This window comes from Engystomops pustulosus, chromosome 10 (assembly GCF_040894005.1).
Source record: "Engystomops pustulosus chromosome 10, aEngPut4.maternal, whole genome shotgun sequence".
NCBI lineage: Eukaryota > Metazoa > Chordata > Amphibia > Anura > Leptodactylidae > Engystomops > Engystomops pustulosus.
The window spans coordinates 71,032,230-71,048,636 of record NC_092420.1 but is presented as its reverse complement, the minus strand read 5'-3'; positions in this window follow the sequence as shown (position 1 = coordinate 71,048,636).

Genomic DNA, 16,407 nt, shown 5'->3' with positions numbered 1-16,407 from the left:
CATGGATATGGATACTGGGGGCTCTGGTGCTGAAGATGAGGAGGACCCTGGGCGCCCCAAGAAGGCACGTTTCACGGAACGTGAAACAGAAATATTGGTTGAGGAGGTATTGTGAAATTTTATTAACTTATTTATACTGTGTTAGTGTTCTGTTCTACTCTTTACCCACCGTTGCAGAGTGGGTTTTTTGGGCCAAACAGTAACGCAGATTCAATTACCCCGATGGTCAGATTCTGGGGCGGCTGCAGGCTGTTATTGTTGCACTGGAATAGCCCCCTAACAGTGGGCTATCCCAGCTCAGTAATGGCAGGCTGTTGCTGCTTTTTTGTATCTTGCTGATTTTAAAAATTGGGGGGAATCCACGTCAATTTTTTTTTTTTAATTTCTACAAAATTTTTAATTTTGACGTGGGTTCCCCCCTATTTTTAAAATCAGCCAGATACAAAAAAGCAGCCGCAGCCTGCCATTACTGAGTTGGGATAGCCCACTGTTAGGGACACATGCTCGTGGACTAGGGGGCTGGTGGCCATGCTCGTGGACTAGGGGGCTGGTGGCCATGCCTGTTTTATCAACAGGGAGGGCTGCTCCAACCCCGGCACCGCAGGCTGCACCCGGACCTCCATGTGCTTCGCCAGCCACTCCTCCTGCAGCCATATCACTTCATGGGTCCAGTGGGGATGAGGCTCCTGAAGCTGTGCCTGCTGAAGATAGGCAGTGATGGGCCAAATTGAGCAGGCGCTCCAAAGGCATGATCGGACGGTGGAATAGGGGTTCCAGATTATTAGTGGAGAGGTAAGAGATCTTAACAATACTCTGGGACTCCTCATCCACCAAGGAACTGCGGCTTAGGGGGGGAGTGTGAGTGTCCCTCCATTCTCCCCACCCCAGGTCCCCACTGGTGGGGATCCAGTGACACAGGCCAGCCCTGCCCCCGAATCCCTGATTCAGCTTCCAACTGCTCAGGATTCGGGGTGCAATTCCGCACCATCGCTGGCAGGTGCACTGGATCCCTCTCCAGTGGCCCTGGGCCCTTCCCCTGAAGCCACGTTCCTACTTTCGATCAAGGAGAAACTTAGATCCTCGGCTTCAAATCCACCGGGCCCATCTGGGAGTTCTGTGGTGACGCGGCCGCAGGCAAAAAGGGGGAAGGGGCCTGTCCATCGTTCATCACATTCTTCCAAACCTTAATTATTATTTTTTAACCCCCCCTTTTTTTTGTGTTTTTTTTTTAATTTATTTTGGTTTACTTGATTTAGATCAAAAATGATGAATAAATTTTTGATCTACTCTTTGTCTGCCTCTGAGCTGAAATTATTTTACAAAAGAATGAAAAGCATTGATACAATTTGACATTGCATTTACTTTAATGCAATTCTAAATATACAGCCATTAAGGCATAAAAAACAATTTGAAATGACGTTGTTTCTGATAATTGGCAGATTATGGTAATTGGTGATTTGCCTGCGCTTTAGTTGTCCCGCTCTATTGGTGGGTTGAGCAGACACAGGTCAATTTGTAGCCTGTTGGCTGTTGCAATGTTGTGTAACATACAACAGGCTATAATGACCTTGCACACAATGGGGGGTTTGTAGAGCATAGCCCCCCTGAAAAATCCAGGCAGCGGAAACAACTCTTTAGAATCCCAAATGTCCTCTTGATGGCACTTCGGGTTCTTCGATGTGCTCTGTTGAAGCTCCTCTCCTTAGGGGTACTTGGTCGCAAATACGGTGTCATCAGCCATGGCAATAATTTGTAGCCCTTATCACCTAAAAACGGGACAAAGTAAAGCTAATTAGCTTAATTTCAAACCATACCTCCCAATTTTTGTTGAGGAGAAAGAGGGACAAAATTGCGACGCGCGCCGCAGCGATTTTTTTGCCCACATAAGCCACACCCTAGCCACGCCCCCTAACCACACACCCCTGGCCACGCCACTGCTCATACCTCCAACGCATCCACTGACACCAATGTATATATAGCAGCAATATACATGTATTTATATGCTGATTAATCCCACTGGCACCAATGTATATTTATGTATATAATTGGGGGGCATATTCCACTCCCCCTAGACAATGAGCGTGTCCCCCCTAGACAATGAGCATATCCCCCCCCCTAGACAATGAGCATGCCCCCCCCCTAGACAACGAGCATGCCCCCCCTAGACAACGAGCATGCCCCCCTAGACAACAAGCATGCCCCCCACTAGACAAGCATACCCCCCCTAGACGAGCATGTCCCCCCCCCTAGACAACGAGCATGTCCTCCCCTAGACAACGAGCATATCCCCCCCCTAGACAAAGAGCATGCCCCCCCCAGACAACGAGCATGTCCCCCCCCCTAGACAACAAGCATGCCCCCCCCATGGCTGCGTGCCCTTTTTTGTGTGTTTGTGTTATTTGTGTCTTCCAGGACCGTGCCTGCTGTGGACTACTTCGGATTCGAAGGATTACGTCGATGACCGACATTTCTAACAAATAAAATGGTCAACGAGGGTGTGTCTGCGTTCTTTGTTCAATTAAACTTATATTTGTTAAAAACGGTGTGATTTCTTTTTTTGCGACACTCTTTATAGTTTGCCATAGTAGTGGTGGCAGCTAGGTGACGGTGCTCATTACTAAGGGCTGGCCTTAGTGTTTGCCTTAATTTTTTTGGCAAATTCACACTAACGCCCATACCATTACCCCGGTACCCACCGCCACCAGGGGTGCCGGGAAGAGCCGGGTACAAACCAGTACCTGACCGTCTATAGATGGTCAGGTGTTGGGGCGGCTGCAGGCTGTTATTGTTGCGCTGGAATAGCCCCCTAACAGTGGCCCATCCCAGCGCAGTAATGGCAGGCTGATGCTGCTTTTTTGTATCTGGCTGATTTGAAAAATAGGGGGCACCCCACGCCGTTTTTTCTTCAAATTTTTGACAAAAATATGCATGGGGTCCCCCCTTACAAGGGGGCTCCCAGGCTGTTTCCCTCATTTTTTCAAAAAAATGGGGGGAAAAAACGGCATGGGGTGCCCCCTATTTTTCAAATCAACCAGATACAAAAAAGCAGCAGCAGCCTGCCATTACTGCGCTGGGATAGGCCACTGTTAGGGGGCTATTCCAGCGCAACAATAACAGCCTACAGCCGCCCCACTACCTGACCGTCTATAGACCATTAATCTCTATGGAGCTGACAGAGATTGGTGAGCGCTGTGCTCGGCAAGATCTCTCACCTCCATAGAGATTAATTGAGCCAAACAGTCATGTTCAGCCGTCTGCTCCATTAGTCTGACTGAGCGGCGAGGGCTCCATTGTTTATGCAATCTGTGGTGGTCTCAGCACTGATCAGGGAGTTAGGCCCTATCCCATGGATTGGGCTAAACTTTATTTTGTGGGAAAACCCCTTTAGATTGTGAGGTTTGCCAGTTCAGTCACATGTCCATGGACAAACTAGGTGTTTGCTTTAACTGATACACCTCAGTATTTATTTGGAAATTATGCTGAACCCCACACTTTTTTTCTTTGTTGAATGTCAGCTTGTGTTCACTCTCTCATAATGCCGGTTTCTTCCAATGAATTTCATATGCTGAGAATGTGTTTGGTTTGATTTAATTCGCTGTTGCAGAAGTTAACTTAAAAATTTCATTTATACATGTTAACATTTTAACAATCTGTGAGCCCTCTCCATGCAGCGCGACCCGACCGCCGCCGTGAATACACGGCGGGCGGTCGGGATTACCAGCGTATAAGACGACCCCAGAGAAGACAGAAGATTTTTCTGTCTTCAAAAGTCGTCTTATACGCCGGAATATACGGTACATAAATTGGAATTGTAAAGTGTGACTTACCTTTGCAAATGCTTTTTTGCAGAGTGTTTGTAGTCTTCTTACCACCAATCTCCACTCCTGTTTCACAAATTTTATTGTTATTTTTTCCCAAATCAAGCATTTTTTTAAATTAAATTTGGAAATTTACTTACCTTTTATCCAAACGTCAATGGATTTAGTTTGCTTGTTCAACATACAGCTTTTGCAATCTCCTTGAGAACACTCCTAACTCTCTCCATTTTTTTTTTTTTGGAATCCATTTTATATATATTTTTTTTTAATTGTGTTGCACACACCTTTATCTTGTTTCCATAGACGCAATGGCAATTAATTTACGCGTGCGACACTTTGTGGCGCGGTTTGAATAGTGTCGCATGCTTATTTTGAGGGTTCACGCGCAATTGTGCGCGGCCATGTTATGTGCCGCACGTGGTTAAATTTGTGGCGCAAGTCAGGCCAGATTGTGTCGCACGCTCCGCCAGTTTTAACGCTTGTAGCCTTGGATTTGTGTCGCATGCACAGGAGATTGTGTCGCGGATAGAAAATCTGACGTCAGCACCTGCGTCATAAATAGAAGCCTCACCTGCATCTACAGCAGATACCTTGCACAGCAGCCAGCCAACAATACTCAGAATTGTAAGTACCCAAAACAACATAAAATACACCCAAAACAAGGCAAAAAGAGTGGAAATAGCCCAAAAAAGAGACATACGAAGGGTGGATATACAGGGGAATGTATAGGACAGAGAAGAAACTATCACAAAGCTGAAACCAATGCTAATAGCACAGCACATGTTGCAGGGGGATCGCATTGTCAGAATTACATGAGTTTAACATCATAACTTCTAATCCCTTCACATAGATCTATATTATCGTGATCGAGGAGGGAACAACCTTTCGAAAAAGCGAGATGGCCGAGATAGGCGCAACAATATAAAATTCAGAGGGATACTCGAAACGGTACCAAACTCACTTCTTAAAGCCTACATCCAGCAACTGACCAAAGCGCTGTTACCTGACTTAGCAGAATATGAGTTCAGTATTGACAGGGCACACAGAGTGCCTAAACCTTCAAACCTGCCGGAAATAATACCCAGAGACGTGTTAGCTAGATATACCTTTTATCATGTAAAAGAACAATCCAGAAAATTGCAAATCCTCCCTGCACCCTATGAATCAATAAAGATGTTTACAGATTTGTCAGCAGCAACTCTACAAACCCGAAGAAAATTCCAACCTATCACATCAATTCGCAGGGGGAAAGAAATACCTTACAGATGGTGATTCCCTACGAAAATTCTAGTAAAATGGCAGAACTCAATTGTACCCATCAATTCGGTTGAAGAAGGAGAAAAAATCCTGAAATCCTGGGGCCTGGGAAGAGAAGACTCCATGTCCCCAACAAAAACAAGACCTCATCGCCATCGATCCAGAATGGCGGACCAAATGAAAGATCAACTAATAGACATTCCTCCCGGCAAAAATTACTAGAAGATGGACCGGACCTGAACCACACGTTTCCACAAGGACTGATGACCCCTATTGCAGTACTACGTGTATCATGGGTACCAAAAAACATGTTTTCTGTTATCCGTGTTAGTCATGTTGAAGTTTTGTTTACAGGCCTAGCAATACACGGTAAACTATATGGAATCTGCACTCTATGGTTATGTATTCCTCTATGGTTATGTAAAATAACAATATATCCCAAGTCCAAGAATAGCTGTGAAAAAATTACACCATGGTAGTGAACCTCCTATCACTAAATGTAAAAGGACTTAATAGTCCTTACAAACGCTCCACTCTATGGAGAGAGGCAGTAAAGGAGAAATGTGACATCTTATGCATCCAAGAGACACACGTGGGTATCTCCAACCCCCCTAAGCTGTCCCACCCCCTATTTCCAAATATTTATATGTCTTCTTTCCAGAAAATAAAGAGGGAAGTTATGATAGCTTTTAAATCTTCCTTAGCACTATCCATAATGCACGTAGATATTGACTCCTGTAGTCAACCTTTACGCCCCCAACAGCGGGCAGAGGACTTTTCTTAAAAACCTACTAGACAAAGTAATGGTAGTAAAGAGGGACCACCTACTAATCTGTGGGGACTTTAATGCCGTCAACCTCCCCACCTTAGATTCCACCTCCAACAAAATTAATAGATCAACTTCCATAAATGATATACTTTGGGAACATGCATTATTTGATATCTGGTGTATTCAACACTCGTCAGAAAGAGATTATACCTTTTTTTCCGCACGTCATAAAGTATATTCTCGAATTGACATGATTGTGGGAGATAAATTTGTGCTAGACAAGATAAGGTCTTCAAGTATAGGGCTGATTCAATGGTCAGATAACATTAGCGGACACATTCTCAGAACACAATGACTTTGTCTGGAGGGCAGATATGTCGACAGTGTCCTACCCCCTTCACTCGGCTAAAATAGAGCTAGCACTAAGAGAATTCTTTACCTTTAACAACAATGGGGAAGCGGACATATTCTCAATTTGGATTACTCATAAAGGTTACATTAAAGATGACTTAACCAAGCTGTCCAGCAGAATAAGGAAAGCTAGAGAAAAAGAAATCAACGCCACCCTATTAAAAATACAACAACTTGAACAAACAAATAAACATTTGATAACACAGGCCACAACAGACCAACTAAATAAGGAAAGGGACCATCTTAGGAATCAAATGCTCCTTAACAAAACTTAAAACTAAATTCTACTCTCAGGACCAAAAGGCAGGGGCACTGCTAGCCAACAAACTCAAAAAAGAACGCTTAAAGCTAAAATACCCTTCCTACTCCATCCACACACGGGGGAAAGGTATTGTCCCCAAGAGGAATAGCGAATGCATTTATGGCATACTATGCTGATCTATACAATCTCCATACAGATAATTCCCCCCAAATACCGTCCGCAGACCAAATTAAACAATTTCTGGATAAACTACCCCTCCCCAAAGTATCCCCAGAAGCATTAGCCAAAATTAATACCCCCATAACAGAGAAAGAAATTCTTAATACCATTAAAAGCTTGAAACCCAACAAATCCCCCGGACCTGACGGTCTTCCTGGATTAAATTCTAAAAAGTATGCCCATATCCTTTCTCCTCACCTGCTAAAAGTATTTGAAAAAGCAGCCCAGATAGGATCCTTTCCACAAACAATGCTGTCAGCCCTCATAATAACCTTACCTAAACAAGGAAAAACACCAGACAGACCAAGTAACTTTCGTCCCATATCTTTATTGAATGAGGATATAAAACTTTATGCAAAAATCCTAGCAAATAGATTAAAACTCATACTACCAGACATCATAGCAATAGATCAATCCGGATTCATTCCTGGAAGACAAACATCAGACAATACAAGGAAACTGATAAACCTGCTCCAATCATGCGAACTAGACAAAACCCCCGCTACATTTCTCACAGTGACGCAGAGAAAGCGTTCGACAGGGTGAACTGGGAGTATGTGTTCCAAGCATTACAAAAATATGGTTTGGAAGGCCATATCTTAATGGAAATAAGAGCCTTATACTCATGCCCAACAGCTAAAGTATTTATTAATGGCACGTTGTCCCATCCGTTCACCCTGTCGAACGGCACCAGACAGGGATGCCCCCTCTCCCCAATCATTTTCGTAATTTCAATAGAACCCTTAGCAGAAGCCATAAGAATTAACAAGAATATCTCAGGGGTTAAAGTGGGCAAAGAAGAGCACAAAATAGCCCTCTTCACCGATGATATTATAATCTCATGCACAAATCCCGAAACCTCTCTTAACCATATATTTAACGCTTTAAACGAGTTCGGAGTAATATCATATTATAAGATAAACAAAAACAAGTCCCAAATTCTCCCAGTTAATATCCACCCAACAAATCTACAACATCTAAAAAACCAGTTCCAATTAAATTGGCAAAAAGAACACATTACCTACCTCGGTATTGAATTAACCTACCCGACCTGCAATCTTTTTAAACACAACTACATCCCCCTGATGAACAAAATTGATAAAGAGCTAACAGAATACTCCAAAGGAATATTATCATGGTGTGGTAGGATAGCATCTTACAATATGATGATACTTCCCAAATAATTATATCTTTTCAGAACCCTCCCAATCCCAATCCCAGAAACCTACTTTAGGAAAATCCGAACACAAACAAGGAAATTTATCTGGAAATACATTAAACCCAGGGTCGCTCTCCATACACTAACGAAACCTAAATTAAATGGAGGCTTAGCAGTACCAGATCTTAAAGATTACTACTATGCTACCATACTAGAACATTCAGGAAATTGGTGGAGGAAAATGGGAAATAATAAATGGCAAACCATAGAACAATACCACAATAAAGGACAATCACTAGACCTTAGAATAATCAACTCCTTATGGCAGACACAAAATCCTACCTCCCCACTAATCACAATGCATACCATCGATCAGGCATGGAAAATGCTTTCCACTTCAACTCCAGGCACAAACAAACTTCCATTAAGATTAATGCCTATCGACCTTTTAGAATTCAATATCCCAAACTTGAATTTAGGAAACTGGAAAATTCAAGGTATAAATAACTTAGCGGATATAGTAGAAAATGGAAAGTTGATATCATTTAATACTCTAGCCACAAAGTTCTCCCTGGCACAAGGAGAAATGTATAAATATCTAAAAATGTGCAATTATGTATCTAACAAACTAAAACACTTGCCTATGATTGGCGACCAAATACTCACATGGTTAGAAAACAGAACTCCTATAAAAAGGGGATAACTTTTTTCTATAACTGTATAGGCAACAAAAGGGAAGCAACAAAAATAACACATATGCTGGCTTGGGAGAAAGACCTAAACACTTCATTCACTCTCTCCCAATGGCAACAATCGTTAAAATTAATACATAACACATTTCGCAGTGTCTCTCATATGGAAGCCATTGTTAAAACACATATGCGATGGTATTTCACCCCAGCCAGATTAAGCAAGATTTACCCATCCACCCCACCCGGATGTTGGAGAGGTTGTGGCCAAAGGGGGACTTTAGTACATATTCCTTGGTCGTGACCCATTATCCAAGGTCTTTGGCTTCAGACATACAATGTCCTAACAAATCTAGGAATAAATAATGTACCATTTTCTCCTTCTGCAGCCCTACTACTAATAGACCTACCGGCTTTAACCCCCCAGGAAAGAACCATCTCCGCTCACATCTTACTTTCAACAAAAATGTCTCTCACAAGACACTGGAAAGAATTAGGCCCACCCAATATAGGAGAAACCCTAGCACAAATAAATACTACATGTGGATACGAAAAAGCAATAGCCACCCAGACCAACAAACTGAGATCCTTTCAAGTACAATGGGACTCGTGGATAAAAAGTCCATACTTTAAGGAGTGACAGGCAATAACATAAGACTCTAGGCTTGAGTTAAGGTTAAATGTTTAAGTTTATTGTTAAATGCTATAAGGTATGTTCGTCATAACCAAAAGATGACAACTTGTGCGAGTAAGTAAATATAAGAGCATTCCTGTTACCCCGGGATCTTCTTCATATAGACCCAATAGGAGAAACAGTGAGATCAATACAAATGTTCAACAAATCTAGCAAGAATAATGTGTACTATATCAAAGCAGATATTTTGGCATTGTTCATTTGTTGTGAGAAATGTAAATGTAAGGCCAAATAGGGCAATACTTGTATGACGTTCTATCTGTTATACTGTGAAAACTTAAAAAAAAAAAATGATTTGTACTGCAAAAAAAGTTGATATGTGTTATCAACAAAATATAAACATTTACATCAAAGTATAAGGTCATGGGTGCATTTGTCTCTAGCTACGCTTCGAAGTGCAGTGCTAGCGCAATGGGGGCACACCCTGGGCTGGACGCATTTGCGTATGCATTGAAAGACATCCACTGGTTAACCAATCACATGCGTTACACTGGACACACTAATGATTTTTTTTTGAGGCCCCAAACCATGCACTTTGAAACGCAGGACTAGTGCTGTCCACAGCAGTGATCGGCGCCCCCAAAAAACGGTTTGGGGGGGGGGGCCATTGTGGGGGAAAGATCCCCCTGAAGCATGTTAGATGCCACGGTAGTGCTGACCACGGCATTTAACGGGTTACACACCTGCAATCGGAGCCCACTCTGCTCTTGAGTGTTATACTGGGGTGCCGGCTATTAGTTACAGCCGGCACCCCGTGTTTCCCGATGCCGGTTTGGCTCCGATCCAGAGCCGAGCTGGCATCAGCGGAGCGCTTAGGGGTTAAATTCACATTTTTGAATTCTTGACTTTTTATGCTGTTTTTCACCCAAAGAAATTCTTAACTTACATTCTCAAAATGTCTGATTTATGTTGGGCTGTTTTTAAATACTCCACATATTTTACTAAAATTGTATGAGGTTTTTCATCTGAGTGCCATTAGTCCATTTTTGTTGAAAAACTATAAAACCCCTATTTTGATGGACCTGCTCACCTTTGATGGTGCGATTACACGTTACGTTTGTCCTGTGTTTTCCTAGCGTTTTAAATGCATTACAACAGCTGAGGCAAGGTGCTTTGCCTAATGACATTACTAGTAACATTTCCATTTTCGAAACGCATGGTAAACGCAATGTTAATGCATGTGTTAACAAATGTACACAGTAAGGTAATTTGGCAAATCACCTCTCCATAGCTTGTGGAATGTGTGGTAACCTGTTGACGCTCAGCATCCGATATATTGGACGCTGAGCACGGTGACATAGCGTTCAGTATCGAACATATGGGACGTTGAGCCGATGTCGGTTCAGCATTCAGAAACATGGGGTGCCGGCTGTGACTGATAGCTGACACCCTAGTGTAACACCCGCGGCATGTAACATGCCTTTGGGGGGTATTTCCCCCACGATTGCGGGGGAAATTGGGGGCGCCGATCATTGCCATGGCATCTCTGGGGTCCCGAATGGACCTGCAGGCACTGCCAGTAAGATGGCGTCTATGCATCAGTATCAGTATTGCAGAGTATTATAATGAACAAGCAATCAGATGATTGATTGTTCATGTCCCATGGTGGAAGTAAAAAAATCCCCATAAGCCCCATCACATATAAAGAGACAGATAACGCAAAAAAAAGTCTAAATCATAACACAAAGCCCACATATCTAGTATCACTAGATATGAACACCATTAAAAAAAAAAGTTAAAAGCGTGCAAAAAAAATTATGATTTTTAACTATTGAATCACACAAAAAAATGCAATAAAAAGTGTTCCAAAAAACAGATGTACTCCAGAATGATACTGTTACAAAGTACCATATCTCCTGCAAAAAATTAAAAAGACATCAACCAGCTCCGTAGCCAAAAAAGCAAAACTGTTATGCCACTTGGAAGACGTCAATGCAAAAATGATAGATTTTTCCCACATTCGGGTTTTATTTGGCAAATTAAGTTTAACGTACAAAAAAATTATCATGTTTGGTTCCCCATAATCGTACTGACCCATAGAATAAAGATAACATGATTATTAGGTTATACGGGGAAAGGGAAAAAAAATCCAGTACAGAATTGATAATTTTTTGACTCCTGCCCTCAAAACAAAGTTCAAAATTTGCAACAATAGTGGATACAAACCCCAAAAAAAATTTTTTATAAAAAAAACCTAACTTGGAAAAAAAAGAGTTTGTAACTAGAGATGAGCGAGTATACTCGTCCGAGCTTGATGCTCGTTCGAGTATTAAGGTACTCGAAACGGCTCGTTGCTCGGACGAGTATTTCCCCTGCTCGAGATCGAGCATTTAATTAAAAAAACACAGTGAAGAACAGTGAAGAATAGAATAAAAACAGTGAACACAGTGAACACAGGATCATTTAAGTGAAAAACACAGTGAAAAACACAGTGAAGAATAGATTACAGATGTTCGGCACATCTGCTTACTTGTCGGGAGATACGCGCGGAACTGTGCGAACAAAATAGTATGTGAAGAACAATATATATGTGTGAAGAAGACATTGCAGAACACGGTGAGCAGGACAGAGACACCGGGGAGCAGCACAGAGACACCGGGGAGCAGCACAGAGACACCGGGGAGCAGCACAGAGACACGGGGGCAGAGGCGGCACGGAGACATGGGGCAGCGGCAGCAGCACAGAGACATGGGGCATCGGCAGCAGCACGGAGACATGGGGCAGGGGCAGCAGCACAGAGACATGGGGCAGCGGCAGCAGCACAGAGACATGGGGCAGGGGCAGCACGGAGACATGGGGCATCGGCACGGAGACATGGGGCAGCGGCAGCACGGAGACATGGGGCAGCGGCAGCATGGAGACATGGGGCAGCGGCACAGAGACATGGGGCAGCGGCAGCATGGAGACATGGGGCATCGGCACGGAGACATGGGGCAGCGGCAGCACGGAGACATGGGGCAGCGGCACGGAGACATGGGGCAGCGGCAGCATGGATACATGGGGCATAGGCACGGAGACATGGGGCAGCGGCAGCATGGATACATGGGGCATCGGCACGGAGACATGGGGCAGCGGCAGCATGGAGACATGGGGCATCGGCACGGAGACATGGGGCAGCGGCAGCACGGAGACATGGGGCAGCGGCAGCATGGATACATGGGGCATCGGCACGGAGACATGGGGCAGCGGCAGCATGGAGACATGGGGCATAGGCACGGAGACATGGGGCAGCGGCAGCATGGAGACATGGGGCAGCGGCACGGAGACATGGGGCAGAGGCAGCATGGATACATGGGGCATAGGCACGGAGACATGGGGCAGCGGCAGCATGGATACATGGGGCATCGGCACGGAGACATGGGGCAGCGGCAGCATGGAGACATGGGGCATCGGCACGGAGACATGGGGCAGCGGCAGCATGGAGACATGGGGCATCGGCACGGAGACATGGGGCAGCGGCAAGGAGACATCGGGGAGCAGCACGGAGACATCGGGGAGACTTCAGTGGAAGAAGAGCAGCGGATCCCGGGACAGCGTATCTCCCGACAAGTAAGCAGATGTGCCGAACATCTGCAATCTATTCTTCACTGTGTTTTTCACTTAAATGATCCTGTGTTCACTGTTTTTATTCTATTCTTCACTGTTCTTCACATCTGCTAATTTGTCGGGAGATAATATACGCGCGGAATAGTGAAGAATAGATTGCAGATGTTTGCATACATCTGCTAACTTATCAGAAGACATTCTTTTTCAATTAATTAACACATTTTATTCCCGAACCATGGTCTCTTTGAAAAATGCTCGAGTCTCCCATTGACTTCAATGGGGCTCGTTATTCGAGACGAGCACTCGAGCATCTGGAAAAGTTCGTCTCGAATAACGAGCACTCGAGCATTTTAGTGCTCGCTCATCTCTATTTGTAACCAAAAAAAAAAAAGCTTTGAAAAATAAAAAATAAATAAATATTTTTGGTCTAGGCTCAGCGTATATGGCAGTAAAGCCCCTGATGTGTGACCTTTGTGTATACATTGGCAAATAGTTGCAGACGGCGGCTGGCCTTTTGGCTGCATCTGATGCTAAAACTTTAAATCAAGGACTAAACGCACGCTGGCAAAAGTTAACAAGATAATAATCTTTATTTATATTGCGTCAGCAAATTCCATAAAGCTTTACAAATCAATATACATCTTTCCACTATGCAGCCTCCACAAGAGCAATGTATGCTGGGTGGAATGGTGGCTCATTAGTTAGCACTACAGCTTTGGAGTGCTGGGGACCTGGATTCAAGTCCCATCCAGGTCAACATCTGCACAGAGTTCTCTCCATGTTCTTGGTTTCCTCCAGGTCCCCTGGTTTCGTCCAACACTCAAAAACATATTTGCAGGTTTTTTTGATTGTGAGCCCCATTGGGGACAGGGAACATTCTGATAAGGAATGATTATTAATTATTATGTGCTCATCGGAGGCAAGGGATGCCTATGTTAAGCAAAAGCAGTGTTTTGCATCCTTATTCACTTACGACAAGCACTTATATCACTCATCAGGAGATAGGAGCAGTGTGGAATGCACATACATCCCACCATACCCCTTTAAATGGGCCAGGAGGAGAGAGCATACCTGCAGACCTATCCATTTAAGTGGGGCTTGAGGAGGGAAAATACCTGCAAACAGGGGCATACTCACCATAAGACCCACCGGGAGAAATCCCGGTGGGCCGACTCATTTGGGGCCGGTCTGACATCTGTGGGGCCGGAGAAAAAAACAAACAAACATTAACTCACCTTGGTAAGGATGGACGGACACACTGGCTGTATGGCTGGTGTGTATGCTATGTGGGAATGTATGGCTGGTGTGTATGCTACGTGGGAATGTATGGCTGGTGTGTATGCTACATGGTACCGTATGGCTGGTGTGTATGCTACGTGGGACCGTATGGCTGGTGTGTATGCTATGTGGGAATGTATGGCTGGTGTGTATGCTACATGGTACCATATGGCTGGTGTGTATGCTACGTGGGACTGTATGGCTGGTGTGTATGTTACGTGGGAATGTATGGCTGGTGTGTATGTTACGTGGGAATGTATGGCTGGTGTGTATGCTACGTGGGACCGTATGGCTGGTGTGTATGCTACGTGGGACCGTATGGCTGGTGTGTATGTTACGTGGGACTATATGGCTGGTGTGTATGTTACGTGGGACTATATGGCTGGTGTGTATGCTACGTGGGACTGTATGGCTGGTGTGTATGTTGCATGGGACTGCGTGGCTGGTGTGACTGAGGTGTATGTTACATGCGAAACTGGGGCGAGGCGGCTGTATGTAGCTGTGTTGTTTAGTAGTTTATAATAGTTATATTCTTGTACATAGGGGGCATTATTATTGTAGTTAAATTCTTGTACATATGGGAAGTATTATAGTAGTTATATCCTTGTACATAGGTGGCAGTATTATAGTAGTTATATTCTTGTACATAGGGGGCAGTATTATAGTAGTTATATTCTTGTACATAGGGGGCAGTATTATAGTGGTTATATTCTTGTACATAGGGGGCAGTATTATAGTAGTTATATTCTTGTACATAGGGGGCAGTATTATAGTGGTTATATTCTTGTACATAGGGGGCAGTATTATAGTAGTTATATTCTTGTACATAGGGGGCAGTATTATTGTAGTTATATTCTTGTACATAGGGGAAGTATTATAGTAGTTATATCCTTGTACATAGGTGGCAGTATTATAGTAGTTATATTCTTGTACATAGGGGGCATTATTATTGTAGTTAAATTCTTGTACATATGGGAAGTATTATAGTAGTTATATCCTTGTACATAGGTGGCAGTATTATAGTAGTTATATTCTTGTACATAGGGGGCAGTATTATAGTAGTTATATTCTTGTACATAGGGGGCAGTATTATAGTAGTTTTATTCTTGTACATAGGGGAAGTATTATAGTAGTTATATCCTTGTACATAGGTGGCAGTATTATAGTAGTTATATTCTTGTACATAGGGGGCAGTATTATAGTGGTTATATTCTTGTACATAGGGGGCAGTATTATAGTAGTTATATTCTTGTACATAGGGGGCAGTATTATTGTAGTTATATTCTTGTACATAGGGGAAGTATTATAGTAGTTATATCCTTGTACATAGGTGGCAGTATTATAGTAGTTATATTCTTGTACATAGGGGGCATTATTATAGTAGTTATATTCTTGTACATAGGGGGCAGTATTATAGTAGTTATATTCTTGCACATAGGGGTCAGTATTATAGTAGTTATATTCTTGTACATAGAGGGCAGAATTATAGTAGTTATATTCTTGTACATAGGGGGCAGTATTATAGTAGTTTTATTCTTGTACATAGGGGGCAGTATTATAGTAGTTATATTCTTGTACATAGGGGGCAGTATTATAGTAGTTATATTCGTTTGTAAGTCCACCCACATCACATGACCACGCCTACTTGTTTTGACCCCACCCACAGAATGGGGCCACTTTAACAGTTTTTTCCAGGGCCACTTTAAATTCCCAGTCCGCCCCTGCCTGCAAACCTATCCCTTTAAGTGGGGCTTGAGGAGAGAGCATACCTGCAGACCTATCCCTTTAAGTGGAGCTTGAGGAGGGAACATACATGCAGACCTATCCCTTTAAGTGGGGCTTGATGAGGAAACATACATGCAGATCTATCCCTTTAAGTGGGGCTTGAGGAGGGAACATACATGAAAACCTATCCCTTTAACTGGGGCTTGAGGAGGGAACATACCTGCAGACCTATCCCTTTAAGTGGGGCTTGAGGAGGGAACATACATGCAGACCTATCCCTTTAAGTGGGGCTTGATGAGGGAACATACCTGCAGACCTATCCCTTTAAGTGGGGCTTGAGGAGGGAACATACATGAAAACCTATCCCTTTAACTGGGGTTTGAGGAGGGAACATACCTGCAGACCTATCCATTTAAGTGGGGCTTGAGGAGGGAACATACATGCAGACCTATCCCTTTAAGTGGGGCTTGAGGAGGAAACATACATGCAGACGTATCCCTTTAAGTGGGTCTTCGGAGGGAACATACATACACACCTATCCCTTTAACTGGGGCTTGAGGAGGGAACATGCATACAGACC